The following is a 15,761-nucleotide window of genomic DNA, read 5'->3' as shown; positions in this document are numbered from 1 at the left end:
AAACAGCCCCTTTCACTCACAGCAACCAATCACGGCTCAGATTCCCTAAGGCAGTGGCTTCAATCAATTAGCTACAACTGTGTGTTCTTACTCATTGTTCAATCCTTCACTTCTCCAGCTATTAAATTTCAAATATCTTAATACATCCATTATGGTTAATATTATACCTTTGACTTGCTTGTAACTTTTCTGGAATGTCCCAGCTTGTTCTTGAGAGTCAGAGAACAGCTGCACATATCCTCGGCATCTTCACAATATTCTGTTCCCTTCCGTATATTTTCTCTTCTTCTAAAATCCTTTTCCTTGGATTGAAAAATGATGAGTTTTTGTGTCCTTCACACGCTAAACATAGTTATTAAATATTGCATTGATGTCTTGATGCCCATCTTGAATGGGGCTGCAAAAATCCCATCAACAACCAGATGTCATGGAGTTAACATTACTTCCTGCCATTTAATGGCTTTCTGCAGCCTAGATCTGATAGTCTAACCCCTACACAATTTCTTGTGTGTCACATTTCAGCCCATCAAGATAGCAACATTAACTAATTTTGGCTAATCTTGAAAGGTAAGCTGGTTTTTTTTTTTTTTTTGTGATTGCATGGGAGACTGGAAATAGTAGGAGTTGACATTAGATGGAAAGTCATCAAAACATTCTGGAAGAAATCAAGGCCAATCGCTTCCTTCTTGGTGCCAAGAAAATTACACAAACTGTTCATAAATGCACCAAGAGACAAACTTGTCTGATTCAATATTTTTTTCTATTTATGGGTATATAGCTATGAAAAGTTAAAGAATTGTATTGCAGTCCTTCCTTTATGATACCACACACAGGTCACGCTACTGCCTCTGAAGTGTGATGCCAGCAGTGCTGGAAATTTATGAAACTATTGTGGTTTAGCAACTGTTCTGGTTAGGACATGGTTAGGATGCTGGGCTGATGATTGGCAGACTCGTGTTCAAGACCCAGTTGCTGCTGTGTGGTAGGCTGGGAGTCTTGTCCCTTGCTCCTGACAACCTAGCAGTTCACAAGCGGGCAGATGTGAGTCGGTAAGTGGGTACAATTTTGGTGGGCAACTTAACGGAGACAGAAATGGAGCCCTTAGTTGATGGAGCCCTTAGTTGAGTGTCCCCCAGACAACAGTGATGTCACTAGTTTTTTTTTACCACGAAAGCGCTTTGGTGCTTTTGATATGAACAAATAGCAGTTCTGTGATAGTGATAAAACACCTTCTGAGATGAACCTAGAACCTGTCCAGGGTTAATGTTGGCTTGTAAACATCAGTTATTGAGTAGGTGTAGGATATTTCTGGTGACTTTGAAATAAGAATGCAAAGACAGACGTAATGGTCTGTCAGAAACACTTCAAAATATGCAATGAATTCTTTAAGGCTAACCAAAACGTCATAAGAGAAGAAACAAATGTAAGTTTCTCGGAGCTTTTTACCTGGCTGCATATTAAGGAGAATGAAGTCTGGCTGTGATTACATATAATTCAGAACTACAGCTTGTTTTATGTATTGATTGTCTGTTGGGTTTGTCAGAACCAAATGAACCATTTCATTTCTTAGCATCATAAGTGAACCCAGTCACTCTGTTCCTTCAACATTCCTTGTTCTTCTTCCTCCTCATCCTTGACTGTCTTGATAGTGAGTTTAAAAGAACTTAAAGCTTTGCTTTTCACCATTGGCAATGACAGTGAAAGCATTATCCAAACATGCTTTTTGGAACTCTTGAAATTAGAAATTGTATATTTGCATTGCCCTCCTTGTTTTCATCCAAATTTGATAGTTGGATACCTTAAGATTCATTATCATTGCAGGACAATTTCTGTATCTTCCTGTCTTGATGAAAAGAGCTATGGTCAGAAGCTTGTTGTCCTCCATCATATCAGAAAAAGGGCTGATAGTTTAGGAAACTTTTGTAAAATTGCATCCAAGTGGGATTATTGCAGACAGTGACAATTATGAGGCAGTCAAGATTTTGAAACATTAATCTGTTTCTTTCATGTTAGATATCTTTCTCCTCCTACAAACCCCTAACTTATTTGTGTTCTAATATAATACAAATTACTTGAAATTTTAACATATATTGTGTTTTCTGAACATCATTCATCTTGCTATTTTTTATTTTTCACTTTTAGTGTTCAACTTGATATGAAGCAGTTAAACTGGCTATTTAAAAAAATAAAACCCATAGTAATATTTTCTTGAGAATTGTATTATGAGCACATAAGCTACGTGCATTCAGTAAGGCACTTTACCAATATTTCAGCTTTACTTTTTTAGTGGCATGATGAGTGGATTAAGTGGCAAGTGGCAATAGGTGCCATCATGGAGAAAAACTATGTGTTTGCTAAAAGTTGATACTGACTTCATGGCACATGTCAATTAATACAGTGGTTCTCGACCTTTTCTTTACTATGGGCTCTCTTTAAATACCTTTTGTGGCCACAGACCATGCCAAAGGCTTCCAAGTCTTAACTCAAAATTTAAATCATAACATTTCTTCAAGCCTTCGTGGACCCCTTTTGATGACATCACAGCCCCCTCCCCAGGGGTTTGCAGACCACAGGTTGAAGATCACTGAATTAATAAATGTATACATTAAAGTATCTACTTAAAAAGCTACAGTTACTGGTTCTAAATTATACCTGAAGGTAACAAAATTGTAATGAACTTTAAAAAGAAAGATTGAGAAACAGCATGATAGGCTGAAAAAGGAAACCCACAATAATCATCCATAAAAATACACCATAAATACTATTGCACAGTAAAATAAATTTTCCATTGCAAAACAGGATTTCAAAGGGGGATCAGAGGCAAGAGTGAGGACGGCAATGAAATTACTTGGGTGTAGTTTGAATTTTTCAAGGTAACCTGAGATGGGAATCTGAGGACACAATGAAGTTGTATATGCAGCAAGGATTTGCATCCTACAGAACATTCTGTATCCTTGAATGATAACCTTGCAGTGTATGATTAAAAAAAAACTTTTGTTTTTCTTGAAAAACTTTTTTATGTCTGTTCTGGGCAAGCGCTCCTGAGTTCAGGGGGACTAATTTGAAGGACAGTCTTCTTTGCCGGAGTGATGCTTTCCAGACGAGGGTATCACTCTCAGTATCCCCAGAGAGCATGGCTGAAGAGAGCTCGCATGTACAGTAAGATGTCAATTTCTTTGAAGTTAACTACATTTCAATTTGGAGCCTAGTATGTTGGAAATAATTTGGAGGTAGATGTGAAAAAAAGCCTTCCAACAATGTATCCCCTTATCTGCAGTGTACAGATAGTCCTTGACTTATGACCACAATTGAGCCCAACATTTTCTGTTGTTAAGTAAAACATTTGTTAATTGAATTCTGTCTCATTTTTTTCTTGCCACATTTGTTAAGTGAATCACTGCAGTCGTTAAATTAATAACACGGTTGTTAAGTGAATCTGGTTTGCCCATTGACTTTGCTTGTCAGAAGGTTGAAAAGATGATCACATGACTCCAGGAGACTGCAAAACTGTCATAAATATGAAGCAATAGTCATGCGTCCGAATGGAAATCACGTGACCATGGGGATGCAGCAACAGTCATAAGTGTGAAAAATGATCATATGTCACTTTTTCAGTGCCCTTGTAACTTCAAACAGTCACTAAATGAACTGTTGTAAGTCAAGGATTACCTGTACTGGTTGTGTTTTATTTAAGATAAAATAACCTTTATTTTCATTTTTTTTCTGTGAATACACAGGCATACATTGAAAAATGGAATTCTGATGCCTGCTCTGAGTATGTATGTATGTATGTGTGTGTGTGTGTGTGTGTGTGTGTATACACACACTTATACATATATACACACACACACATACATACATACGTATATAAAATCACCATCCATTTTGAATACATAGTGGTAAAAAGAGTCTTGAGAGTTAACAAACTTTATATCAGGGGTGTCAAACTCAATTTCATTGAAGGCCACATCAGGGTTGTGTTTGACCTCGGAGGGCCAGGTGAGCATGTCTGGGGTGGGTATGGCCAGGGGTGGGATTCTACCAGTTCGCACCTATTCTCTAGAACTGGTTGTTAACATTCTAAGCAGTTCAGAGAACTGGTTGTTAGAAGAAATTACTGGCCTAATCCTGTAAGGAAGGCAGGAAGGAAACATTCTGGTGTTGCTTACAGAAACTGCCTCTCCATTAACCCTTATTGCATTCTTGGCAGGACTAGACTTCCTGTCTCAGGAACGTCTCTGGAGTTTTTTTCCCTCCTTTGCTGGTACTTTGCTTCTGTGGAGTGACCATTCAAAGTTACAATGGCACTGAAAAAAGTGACTTATGACCATTTTTCACACTTACAACTGGTGCAGCATCCCCACAGTCACGAGAGGCCAGGCGAGGAGATTCGTGTCACGATGTAGTGATATTGAGTTGGCCATGCCCAGCCAGTCACATGACCACCAAGCTATGCCCACCCCCCCCCCCCCCCCCCCCCCCCCCCCCCCCCCCCCCCCCCCCCCCCCCCCCCCCCCCCCCCCCCCCCCCCCCCCCCCCCCCCCCCCCCCCCCCCCCCCCCCCCCCCCCCCCCCCCCCCCCCCCCCCCCCCCCCCCCCCCCCCCCCCCCCCCCCCCCCCCCCCCCCCCCCCCCCCCCCCCCCCCCCCCCCCCCCCCCCCCCCCCCCCCCCCCCCCCCCCCCCCCCCCCCCCCCCCCCCCCCCCCCCCCCCCCCCCCCCCCCCCCCCCCCCCCCCCCCAACTAAGCCATGGCCACAGAACCGGTTGTTAAAAAAAATTGAATCCCATCCCTGGGTATGGCCAGCTCGACATCACTCGTGTCATGGGTGCCTGTGGTGGCTCGGGTGGGGCTGGGGGGATCCATTGTCTCAAGTGGAGGAAGGGAGAGGGCCAAATCCTTATCCTCCAGAGGAGCCTCGCCATCCCTCTCATGTCACATGGAGGACCCCCAGATGGCTGTCCAGAGCCTTAGTCAGCGGAGGGCAAGTGCCCAGACACTGAGACCCCATAGCCCCTCCGAGGAGGTGCCCAGCTTCCCTTATCTCCTCCTTGTGGCTGCTGCTGCTGTGCTCATTCTCCTTGATCAGGTTGGTCATGGTGTGTGGTCGGAGGTAGGAGGGCAAAGTGTATGGGTCAGAAGGAGGCTTCCAGAACACTGCCAGTGAAAACGGAGTTTGTGGAACTGTGTGTGGCCCTCCCAAGTCCCGTTTTTGGCTGCGACAGCCTCCTACAGCACTCTGCCAGCCACCACAAAGTTGTAGATCAGCACCCAGTCAGCCTACGTCAGGCTGAGGCACCACAGGCCGGTCCTTTGCTGTTTCCAGGGTGGCCCTGTAGGCCAGATTTAAGCATCCTGTGGCCGCGAGCCTTGAGTTTGAAACCCGTGCTTTATATGGTATAAAGCTATTACGGAATCTAGTTGTTCTGCTTCACATACCGCGAAGTCTCCTCCCAGAAAGTAATAAAGAAAGCCAGTCGTGGAGAGGATGCGTCCCAGACAATACTACGAGCCCTGCTTAAGCAGCGCTTACATGCTATGTCCTGGGTCGAAGGAAGTGAACTTCCAGTAATCTTTTCTGCCTTCTTCACCACTTTGCGCAGCCTTCCTAACCGAAACAGTAATGCTTCCAAGCAATAATACAATACGACAGGATGCTTTCAATCAGTTATGGTGGCTTCTTGATATTAAAAACAAACAACGGTGCTAATTATTATATTGAAATGGCACATAGCTTTTGCCTTTTAGGATCTACCATCAATAGTATCGGAAGAAGCAATCAATGAATTTGCCATTGACTAGCATTTGGTAGAGTTATTATGAAAGCTTTGGAAAAAAATATTCAGGTGCTGGGATGTGTCTATGCTATTTCCGGTGACACTTTATCGAAGAGAAAGTTGGCCTTAAAAAAAAAAAGGGTAAAAGAGTATTGACACCTTTAAACGCTGAGATTGGAGAAGACTCCTGAGAATATTGTAGACAGTGAAACAAACGAACAGATCACTATTACAAATTAACCCAGAATTCTCACTCAAGGCCCAAAGGACCAGGTTCAAAGTATTATATTTCAGACATATTGTGCGAAGGCCAAGCCTTATCGAGCATATCTAATTCTGGGAAAGGTGGAAGGAAAAAGAAGAAGAGGATGACCAGCAGCAAAGTGGATGGACTCAGTTACTGTGGCAACAATTGCACCGTTGGAAGACCAAGTTTGGGTCAGATTGTCATGGGGAAAAATATGTGATTGGTAAGATTCAACACCAATTTTATGGCATATATATCAATTGTACATATCTTCTTTAACACCCCCCCACCCAATTTTTAAAAATGTTTTCCTTTTTTTGCCAAACAGAAAAAAAAACCAAAGCTAATATATTTACAGCTACCATGTTGTATAAAAATATGTAAAATATTTATAAACAACTAGTATACAATGATAGGTAGTTTTCAACGTACGACCACAACTGAGCCCAAAATTTATGTTGCTAAGGAAAATTTTTTGTTGAGTTTTGCCCCATTTTACTATTTTTCTCGCCCCATTTGTTAAGTGAATCACAGCAGTTCTTAAATTAGTAACACGGTTGTTAAGCAGATCTGGCTTCCCCATTGACTTTGCTTGTCAGAAGGTCACAAAAGGGATTATGTGACTCCAGGACACTGCAACCGTTATAAATGTGAGTCAGTTGTCAAGCATCCAAATGTTAATCAAATGAGCCTGGCGATGCTGCAATGGTCATAAGTGTGAAAAATGGTCATAAGTCACTTTTTTCAGAGCTGTTACAACTTCAAACGGTCACTAAATGAACTGTTGTAAGTCAAGGACTACCTGATAGGCACAATAAGAGGTGTGCTAATTGATTTATTTACCTACCTACAGCTATCAGGTTATTTAAGGAACTTGTCAGGTTATTTAAATAACTTGTCAGGCTATTTAAGGGAAGAGTTTGATTTGTAACAGGAGAAAGCAAGGCTAAAAATCTGTTTTCTTTTAATCAGATATTTTCCCCTCTGTTTTGATTTTCAGCCATTGTTTGGTTATTAGATCTACTCAAGGATTCTCACCTCATCACTCATCCAACTTTTCTGTCCACATGAAGCTGCTGGCATAGACCTGCCTCTTTTAGTCCAATTTTCAGTGGGAGGATTTCATATAGGCGTGTCATTCATAAACATGGCAAGGGTGCAATACTACAGTGTTAGGCTTATGTGGTCTCATATACTCTGAATCATTCAGCACATTTGCCCACAAATGTCTGTTGCAAGTGGGGTCTTGAAAAAGTCGAATAAGTGCTTGAAACAGGATATTTGTAAGCCCTGCCTAACTGACAAGCGAGGGTCATGTTACTCCAGTATTGCAGAGATCAGTAATAAATAAAAGATTCCAGTTCCCAGCATTCATAGGAGAAAGTTGTGCCGATGTATAAACTTGCTGGCTTAATCCTTTTTTGAGAGTGTTTCAGGTTACATGGAAATCATGATGTGCAATTAGCTCATGACTCAGATAAAAATTTGCCAGGAATCCTGAAGTAGTGTAGCACACCCTTGTTTGCCTCTGTTACAAGTTTCTTATTGGCAACTATTGGCTGTTAAGTTGATATACCCGCAAAAGAACATCGTTGACTATTCAGACTTGTAAGTAAAAACAGAAGGAAAACAAGGAGACTTTAACATTCTTTTGTTCTTCTCTGCCCTGCCTTCTGGAAAAAAGAAGAATTGACTGAGAATGATCTTCAACACATAAAGTTGAACTCTGGTTTAATGCTGATGGAATGCATTTGAATGAATTTGGTCTTGAAGTATTGGGTTCTCTTTCTTGCTGGGTGCTTCTTTGAACAAAGTTTGGGTTCAGACACCGATCTGTGCTAGTTTTAAAACATTAAAACAACTAGGTTGAGTTTGTGTGACTTTACACAGCATATAGAAGTAAATAATGGATTCTGTTAAGCCAAGAAACTACACTAGGACCGAATGCAATGTGTCTACCAGCCCCAAATCTGATGAGTGCAACAAACCAATTTCAAATGATGGCAGTTGTTCCTTTGCTTATTTTACAGAATCACTGTTGATATTGTTCTTAAGAGAAACTATAGTGCATTGAACAGGGCAGCAAAAGCCTTTTGTACATACTCTGAAAGAGAAGAGAAGTTGGAGCATACAAGCATGTCTCCTGCATATACTATTAACAAGCATTTAGAGTTAGAGTTACCTGTGACCCAGGCCAATGTACTGACCTTTTCCATGTCATGAAGATAAGAAAATATCTGTTGAGCAACCTGTGGTCTTCAGGATGTTACTCAAGCTTCCTTGCTATTAGCATGCGGGCTGTGGATGCTGGGAATTGTAGCCAGAAACAGCTGGAGGGGCACAGATTCATGCTTTTCTTTCCCCACATGCTTGTTTTGCCTCTAGCATTATCAAAATTAACCGATTGTTTACCCTGAATGGAATCAATTAAAATCTTCCTTTCACTTGATTTCTCATTATTGCCTATAATGCTGGAATAATTTCAAAAAATGGAGATCCTGATTTTAAAAAGGCCAATAAAGAGAAACATGGCCACTGCTCATCCCTAACTTTCATTTTCAAGCACTTTAATAAGCACACTAAAACATTACAACAGGAACCCAACCGATTTTTAATAATGTGCTAACCACTGGCTGAGGATATGCAAGAATTCTCTAAAAGGTGCCCTACCCCCAAGAGAAGAAGGGCATATACCCAAGAAGATTAAGATGAATGACAAAATCTTCTTTAAACATAAAGCAAAAAATGGTGAGCAAGACCTTTGATTTTTTTTGTGCAACAAGAGTTCGTTAAGAACAATTTTGTTTTAGACCGGTTAAGGTACCAGGCTAGAAAGCGGAAGGCTGTGAGTTCTAGTCCCTGAAAGCAAGCTGGGTGACTTTGGGCCAGTTGTGCTCTCTTAGCCCATTGACCTCACAAGGTTGTTTTTGTGGGGAAAATAGGAGGAGGAAGTTTTACTGGATATCTTCACTGCCATGTTTGTAATAATAATAAAGAGGAGATACACATTAAATAAAATTGCCGATGTATTAAGGGAGTGGAAAAATGCAAAGGCATGTCATCAGTTGGTTTTTTTTCTTCTTTTCTGCTGGATTGTAAGGCAGAGCTGGCCTTTTTAGGAGAAGTGGTTGCCCTGAGATTACACAGGGCAACCTGACGATGGGTAACATTTTGTCACCCACTATTTTGGAGGAAAGTTAAAGGATTGGCATTAAATAGAGGCATGTTAGAGACCAGCAATGGAGTCAGATTTCATGCTGAAGTTGTTTTCTGCCAGTCTGAAGATGGGTGGAAAGCACTTCAACTTGCCCCCAGGGAAGGGCTCATTTTACTGAAGTTTGATTGGCAGTTCCCATGCATTCCACATAGAGCTATATGAGCTACCTCTGTGAAAAGAGCCACTTGTAGATTTTCTCCACTTTATGTAAGATCTGAGATCATTCAGTGTTAGAAATTGCAGTTGTGGAATGTCCTCACCTCTTCTCAAGGGACAAAAGTCCTGGTCCTTCTGGAGAGTCATTGCTATCCTCCTTCACATGTCCTGAGTATTTGTCTTGGTCCATGACCCTTAATTGGCACAGCTCTTGATTTTTTTAAAAAAGTGGTGTTTTTAGAATGGCAACTGATTTAATGCCACTTGAGTACATTTGTTTTTGATTCAAAAGATTACACAGATTATGTACCATAGAAAGTGTGATTAGCCAGTAGGATCAAGTGACATGCATATCCTGAGAACAGACTGCCTCCAATAATAAAGTGAATTTCATCAATTTAGCCTCCCTTACTGAGCAGATTTATAAAGCTAATCCGACAGTTTTTCACATGCAAACTGTTAAACACACTAAAGCTCTTATGTGATAATAGATGATTGTCATCTTGACTTGGCATTCTGCAAATGGTGAATTATGGTGAAGTTTCTTGGGTGCCAGCTGGGGCTGTCTGAACCCGCTGATCAGAATGTGTATTTCCAAGATGGGTTAGAAGTTGATTGATTTGTTTAATTTAATAGGCTACATTAGTATGATAAAAGCTGGATTACCATTCACTGCTTACCTTCAATTAGCACTTGTTCTGACAAGCTTTTGGTGGTGTCTTAAGTAAAATTGATTGACATGGATCAATAGTTTTGCATACTTAGACAAAAAAGATCTTGCCCCATCAAAACAGGTTTTCAGACGCAGAGAATGTGATGCCTAAGGGATATGTTTTATTTGATTTCCCTTCTACCATGTGTTAATCTTCTTTGCTCCAAATTATTTGAAATCTGAAACAATTGTATAGTTCATTGACTAACCATGATCACAGGAAGCCTAGATTCACACACTTCACTAAACCCTAGTGTGCAAAAAGGAATTGGTTTCAGCTTAGCTTCTTACAGTATAGAAATCATCTGTCAAATTATGGCTTAATAAGGTATTCCATTATTTTAATCAACTTTTATTTTTCAACAAACCTTGCCTTAGTGTCATGTGTGAATCAAGACACAATATCTAGGCTGCTAGGATGACCCTGGTTTCAAACCTTAAATGATGTTGGAATCGTCCTTGCTAATATGTTATTTCTGTTATCGGAACACATTTTTATAAACATTGGGTGTGTGGATCTTTAATAAGTGGCTATTACATGTAAATGTTGAAAAAATTATAGGTTACCAAGTTAGTTGATAATCCATTTCCAAAGTTATCTTGAGCATGTGCGACTGCATAATCAAAACTGCATTCTTTGTTGCTCGTTTCTTTATAAATACTCTAAAAAGAACAATCATTTCATTTCTTTACAGAAGTATCCTTCCATTTCTGCTTTGATCTGCAGATGAAGACCTATCTTGGCAGTTTCCAATTCTTTGAGGTAAAAATATTTGCTTTATTCCTTCTTTTACAAATGTTGCAACATGAAATACTGTATGGAAGCTTAGAAGCTGAACATTATTATGGTTTCTAACAAATGCTACAAAACACGTCACAATGTACAGTAGCTCACTCAGTATAGGCAGTCCTGAACTTACGACCACAATTGAGCCCAAAGTTTCTGTTGCGAGATGAAATATTTGCTAAGTGAATTTTGCCCCATTTTACGACCTTTATCACCACAGTTGTTAAGTGAATCACTGCAGTTTTTAAGTTAGTAACACGGTTGTTATTGAACTTGGTTTCCCCATTGACTTTGCTTGTCAGAAGCCAATCACATAACCCCAAGGCATTGCAAATGTCATAAATATGAGTCAGGTGCCAAACAACTGTCTTTTGGCCACAGGGATATGCTGCAAAGGTCATAAATGTGAAAAAAGGTCATAAGTCACTTTTTTAGGGCCGTGGTAACTTCAAACGATCACTAAATGAATTGTTGTAAGTTGAGCACTACCTGTACAATATTTAAGGCTAGCCTTTTCTAGCCTGGGGCCCTCCAGCTGTCTGTGAGTTTAGTGCCTACAAGTCCCAACAACACAAAGTCCCTTGAGGTCTGGGAGTTAAAGCACCAAGTTGAAGAAGAGTATTGTAGTTTGGGAATATTATGACGCGATTAATTTTATTTTTATAATCTAGCAGCTAAGTTCTTATAATGGTCATTTTACAATGGATATCATTTTTAACCTTCAGAAAACCTTTAGAAATTAACCACCCATTTTATTTTTTATGAAAAGCTGTGGCAACTTCAGGATGAACAGAAGGGAATCCTGCATAAGAATCACACATAGAATTGTCACACTTAATAGTAATTTTTAAGCAAGGTGATCTCATAACTTAGTTAATAGGAATTCTGTCAGTGTTATGATTTGTTCTTGCATTGTTGAATCCACCATCCAACCAAATCTCATAATTATTGTGGCAAGTTTGACAGCACCTTTCAAATAGACGTTCTCCAATGCAACCACTCTTCAAAGATTCTTAAGCATTCTTATCTGATTCTTGTGGCTGAACGGCCTCCGTATTTGGATATTTGATTTTATTGCACTCATAAATCCAAGAACCACAGTGATGATAGTCAAGAGAGAGTAAAAATCAATAACATTGAGATTTGGCTATATACATATTTGGCATTGCTCATTATCAAAATACCTATTCAGTTAAAAATTCCAGAAGGGGGGGCTGATTGGACTGTTATCAAGTTCAAGAGGAAACTCTTGATGTGATTTTCCCAAAGGGAAAGGCAAGTGGATTTTGTTTTTCCTTGAAGACGTTTCGTTTCTCAGCTTCTTCAGAAGAAGCGAAATGTCTTCAAGGAAAAACAAAAAATATCTTTGGGAAAAATCACATAAACTTAACCTTGTGAACTTGAAAAGATCAGGATGAGATTTCCAAATGACCAGAGAACCCAATACTTGAAGTGCATTAATATAAGGCTAATAGCATTCATAGTGGCATTCTATGGAATGGCACTAATTTACTCAGATGCGTGAAAGATAATACTAAATATGGTTGAACAGATTGTAAACACTGAGGTCAAATAGGAATAAAGTGCAGAAAGAATTCTGTCAGCTTTCCCTCATGAATCATAGACATTCAAAAACATTTGGTTGGTGCCAAGGTAGACATGTATGCGCTAGTGAGCTGACTAACTCAGTGAGAGTTAATAATAACACCAAAAGTGTTTGCAGTAACTGAAGATGAATACAGTTTATTTCAACAATTTCAGATTGAAATCTGGTAGTGATGTCCTTTGTTCCTTTGTCTAAGTTCAATTTCCTGGAAAGTTTCACTGTCTTTCTTGCGGGATGCTAAAATAATTCTAAATTGTTTTTTATGAAGAGTCCTACAGGAACATAATTCTACTCACCAGACTGGCCCTTTTGCTTTTATATAGTTCATTGAGAAAGTAAAATTATTGGAGAAACATCTGATCAAAATGTTTAAATTTTAGCATGTGAATCCATCCAAATTGCAGCATTGAATTCCTGGCTTTGGTACCATGTCATGGATTTGGTAGTATGGACTAGATCTGTAAACTTCTCTTGGATAAAAGATCCATCAGCTTTTGAAAGAACATGACAGCTTGCAAAAGAGGGCCATGTTTCATGAATATATTGAATTAAACAAATTATTTAATAACCAAATATTATTAAGACACATTTGTACAGACCTCCCTCCCCTTCCCTTCCCCATTTCATAAATTATATTAATGCAACTATTTCTTTTCTTTCTACATGATGCTGATTTGGTTATTGTTCTGTTGGTTCTCACCACTTGTGTATGCTGTTGAATTATGTGATATTTACAAAGCATAAAAGAATCTTAGCTAGGAATTTGATTATGCTAATATGTATGCCATGTATGGATGGCAAATGTTATCATAGCAAAGCTGTATTAATAACGAGTTAAAGTGGTTTAGAGCCACAAATATATGGAGTTGATAAAAAAAAATCATTTGTTTGGGGGAAGTTTTCATATCAGAGCGGAGAATACTTGGACATTGAACATCCTACTTCCATCCTGGTTGTCCTTCAAATATGTTGGAACCAGAGCTCTCTGGATACTACCTAGGAATTCTAGAAACTGTAGCCCATCAATAGCTCTAAAGGGCACCAGGTTGCAAAAGGTTGGCACAATCCATGTAAAAATACCATAGGATCTAGATCTGGTTACTCTATTGTACTTTGAGTGAAACATGATTCACCATAACATGAAAAAACAAATTATATAACTTGGAAAACAAGCTGTCTTCCAAGACTTGTCTTCTCCCTCAAGACAAGATTACGTTGTAGAAGGTAAAGTATATGGGCTCTCTATTGGAAAACCACCTGCTACTATTAAACAATATATATCTCAGCACCTAAGGCTAACCTAAGATAGTTTATTTGCTTTCTTTCCAGGGAGATGTATGTTATGCAGATGTAGACAGTAAACAGGCACAATTTGTGCATCTCTGGCTAAAAAGGAATGTAGGGACTGTCCTAGAAAAATTTCCCAAAGAACTCTATCCAGTTCTGTGATATCTTGTTATTTCAGCCAGTGGTTAAGGTACTAGCCTAGAAACCAGGTGATTGTGAGTTCAAGTCCCGTCTTAGCCATGAAAGCCATCTGGGTAATCTTGGGCCAGTCATACTCTCTCAGCCCAACTCACCTCACAGGGTTGTTGGTGTGAGGAAAATAGGAGGAAGATATGTTGGATATGATTGCTGCCTTGAGTTATTTGTAAAAAAAAATGGCATGAGGTAAATAAGTTAATTAAAAAAATATTTCCCTATGTGAAATTTTACCTAGAAATGGCCCAAACCCTGTAGTATCCAAGAGGGCAGATGGAAAAAAGCAGAGGCATTCTGGGGATGTTGTTGTCGTTTTCAGTTGTTAACTGCAGGAGGATATCGAGTAAGGAAGTTTTTAAGTAGGTTTGTTGAATGATTTTCTCCTCAAATTTCCTTCCCTCATCCCAACCTGGAAGAAACGTCAGGAAAATAATTGGAAATATGTTCTTCTGAATACAAGATGAATTCCTTACCAAAGTCAAGCCTTGAAGCTTATTTCCCTTTGAACTATTGCCAGAGTAATGGCTTTATTTCCATGAAGTTTACATCGTCATCTATTCATTTGGGAATCTGTTCAGTCAAAGGTTGGGCAACCAATAGTTGCTTTGAAAGAGAGTGATAGGGCTTCTGGATCAGATGAACAATAAATAGCAAAGAGTGGGCATTTTCTTTGTGCCATCTGCTGGTCATCTGGATTTTTGCAGCCCTGATCCAGAAGGTAAACTTAAAAGTAACTGCTTCAAAGCAAGTAATGGTGTTTCCAACATGTCAACATTTCTGTTCATTTAATCTTCAAAATCCTGTTAACATGCGTTGCTTTCTCCTCTAACAAATGGGTAGTAAATTGCATGTATTAGCGTGTCTATCCCACTGGATTTTATTTATCAAAAATTTGCAAATGTGTATATTTAATCCGAAGTTTATGGAGATTCTCAGTCATCCAAGTCATGATTGTCCCAAAGGTGCTTTTTCAAGAGGCAACTGGACTTTCTGGTTTTTCTTCGAAGACGTTTCACTTCTCATCCAAGAAGCTTCTTCAACCTTTAATCCTAAGCAACAGAGGAGCCAAAACACAGATTTAGAATTACCTTTAAGGCTGCCCCTTGCTGATTGTTCTTTTTCTTTCACTTAAGCGTTTATCCATTTAGTAGCTACTAGGTTTTATATATGTGCTCACCAAACTTCATTTTTTGAATTACTTTCAGGTAGCTGGTAAATCAGAAGGAGGAGAACTATTATAGGAAGCAGTAACTTTCTGATTGATTTTGAAGTTGTTTCAAGGCATTTTTGCTTATGCAGGTATTTTTGCTTTTGCTTACAGCCATTCATTTAATGACCATTCAAAGTTACAACAGCACTAAGTGACCCGTGGCCGTTGTTCATATTTGTTACCATTGCAATATCCCCATGGTCACAGGATCAAAATTCAAATGCCTGAAAACTGACCTGTATTTATGAAAGTTGCACTGTCCTGGGTTGTGTGTTTTCCTTTTGCAACCCTTCTGACAAGCAAAATCAATGGGGTGTGGGAAGCCGCACCCCCCTCCCCCCCCGAAAAATGAAATATTTTTGGCAATATTAAAGAGGCAGAATAGAATATTTCCCCTAAGGGAGAAATGGAGAAGCGTGCTCTTAAAGACAGAAAGCAGACTCAGACTGGGCCAGCCTATCAACAAAACGAAAGACCTTCAGCTCCAGGTTGATGGGATTAAAAAAAACAGGGCATGAATCTTTAGGACAAAATAGGATTAATCCACTCTCATTTAGTAGCTAGTCCTTGA

General features: G+C 39.6%; 2 protein-coding genes across 5 annotated transcripts in view; both read left to right on the top strand.

Annotated features, from left to right (window-relative positions):
• ASAH2 (N-acylsphingosine amidohydrolase 2) overlaps positions 1 to 15,761 on the top strand; it is a 214,973-nt gene that overhangs the window by 82,209 nt on the left and 117,003 nt on the right. The gene's annotated exons all lie outside the window — the stretch shown is intronic.
• The window catches only part of SLC16A12 (solute carrier family 16 member 12), a 47,154-nt gene that overhangs the window by 9,660 nt on the left and 21,733 nt on the right, over positions 1 to 15,761 (top strand). For 2 of the 4 annotated variants that reach the window (XM_087964172.1, XM_087964174.1), the window contains exon 2: positions 10,801 to 10,868. The gene's annotated coding sequence lies outside the window, so the exon portion shown is untranslated. Of the gene's footprint in view, positions 1 to 8,690; positions 8,769 to 10,800; positions 10,869 to 14,241; positions 14,340 to 15,761 lie in introns of those variants that run through there. The other 2 variants (XM_087964173.1, XM_087964175.1) reach the window with 2 other exon arrangements.

Source organism: Notechis scutatus, chromosome 4, assembly GCF_049901735.1.
Source record: "Notechis scutatus isolate UNSWTSFEM ecotype Mainland chromosome 4, rNotScu1.2, whole genome shotgun sequence".
Classification (NCBI taxonomy): Eukaryota; Metazoa; Chordata; class Lepidosauria; order Squamata; family Elapidae; genus Notechis; species Notechis scutatus.
This window is presented reverse-complemented; position numbering and strand designations above follow the sequence as displayed.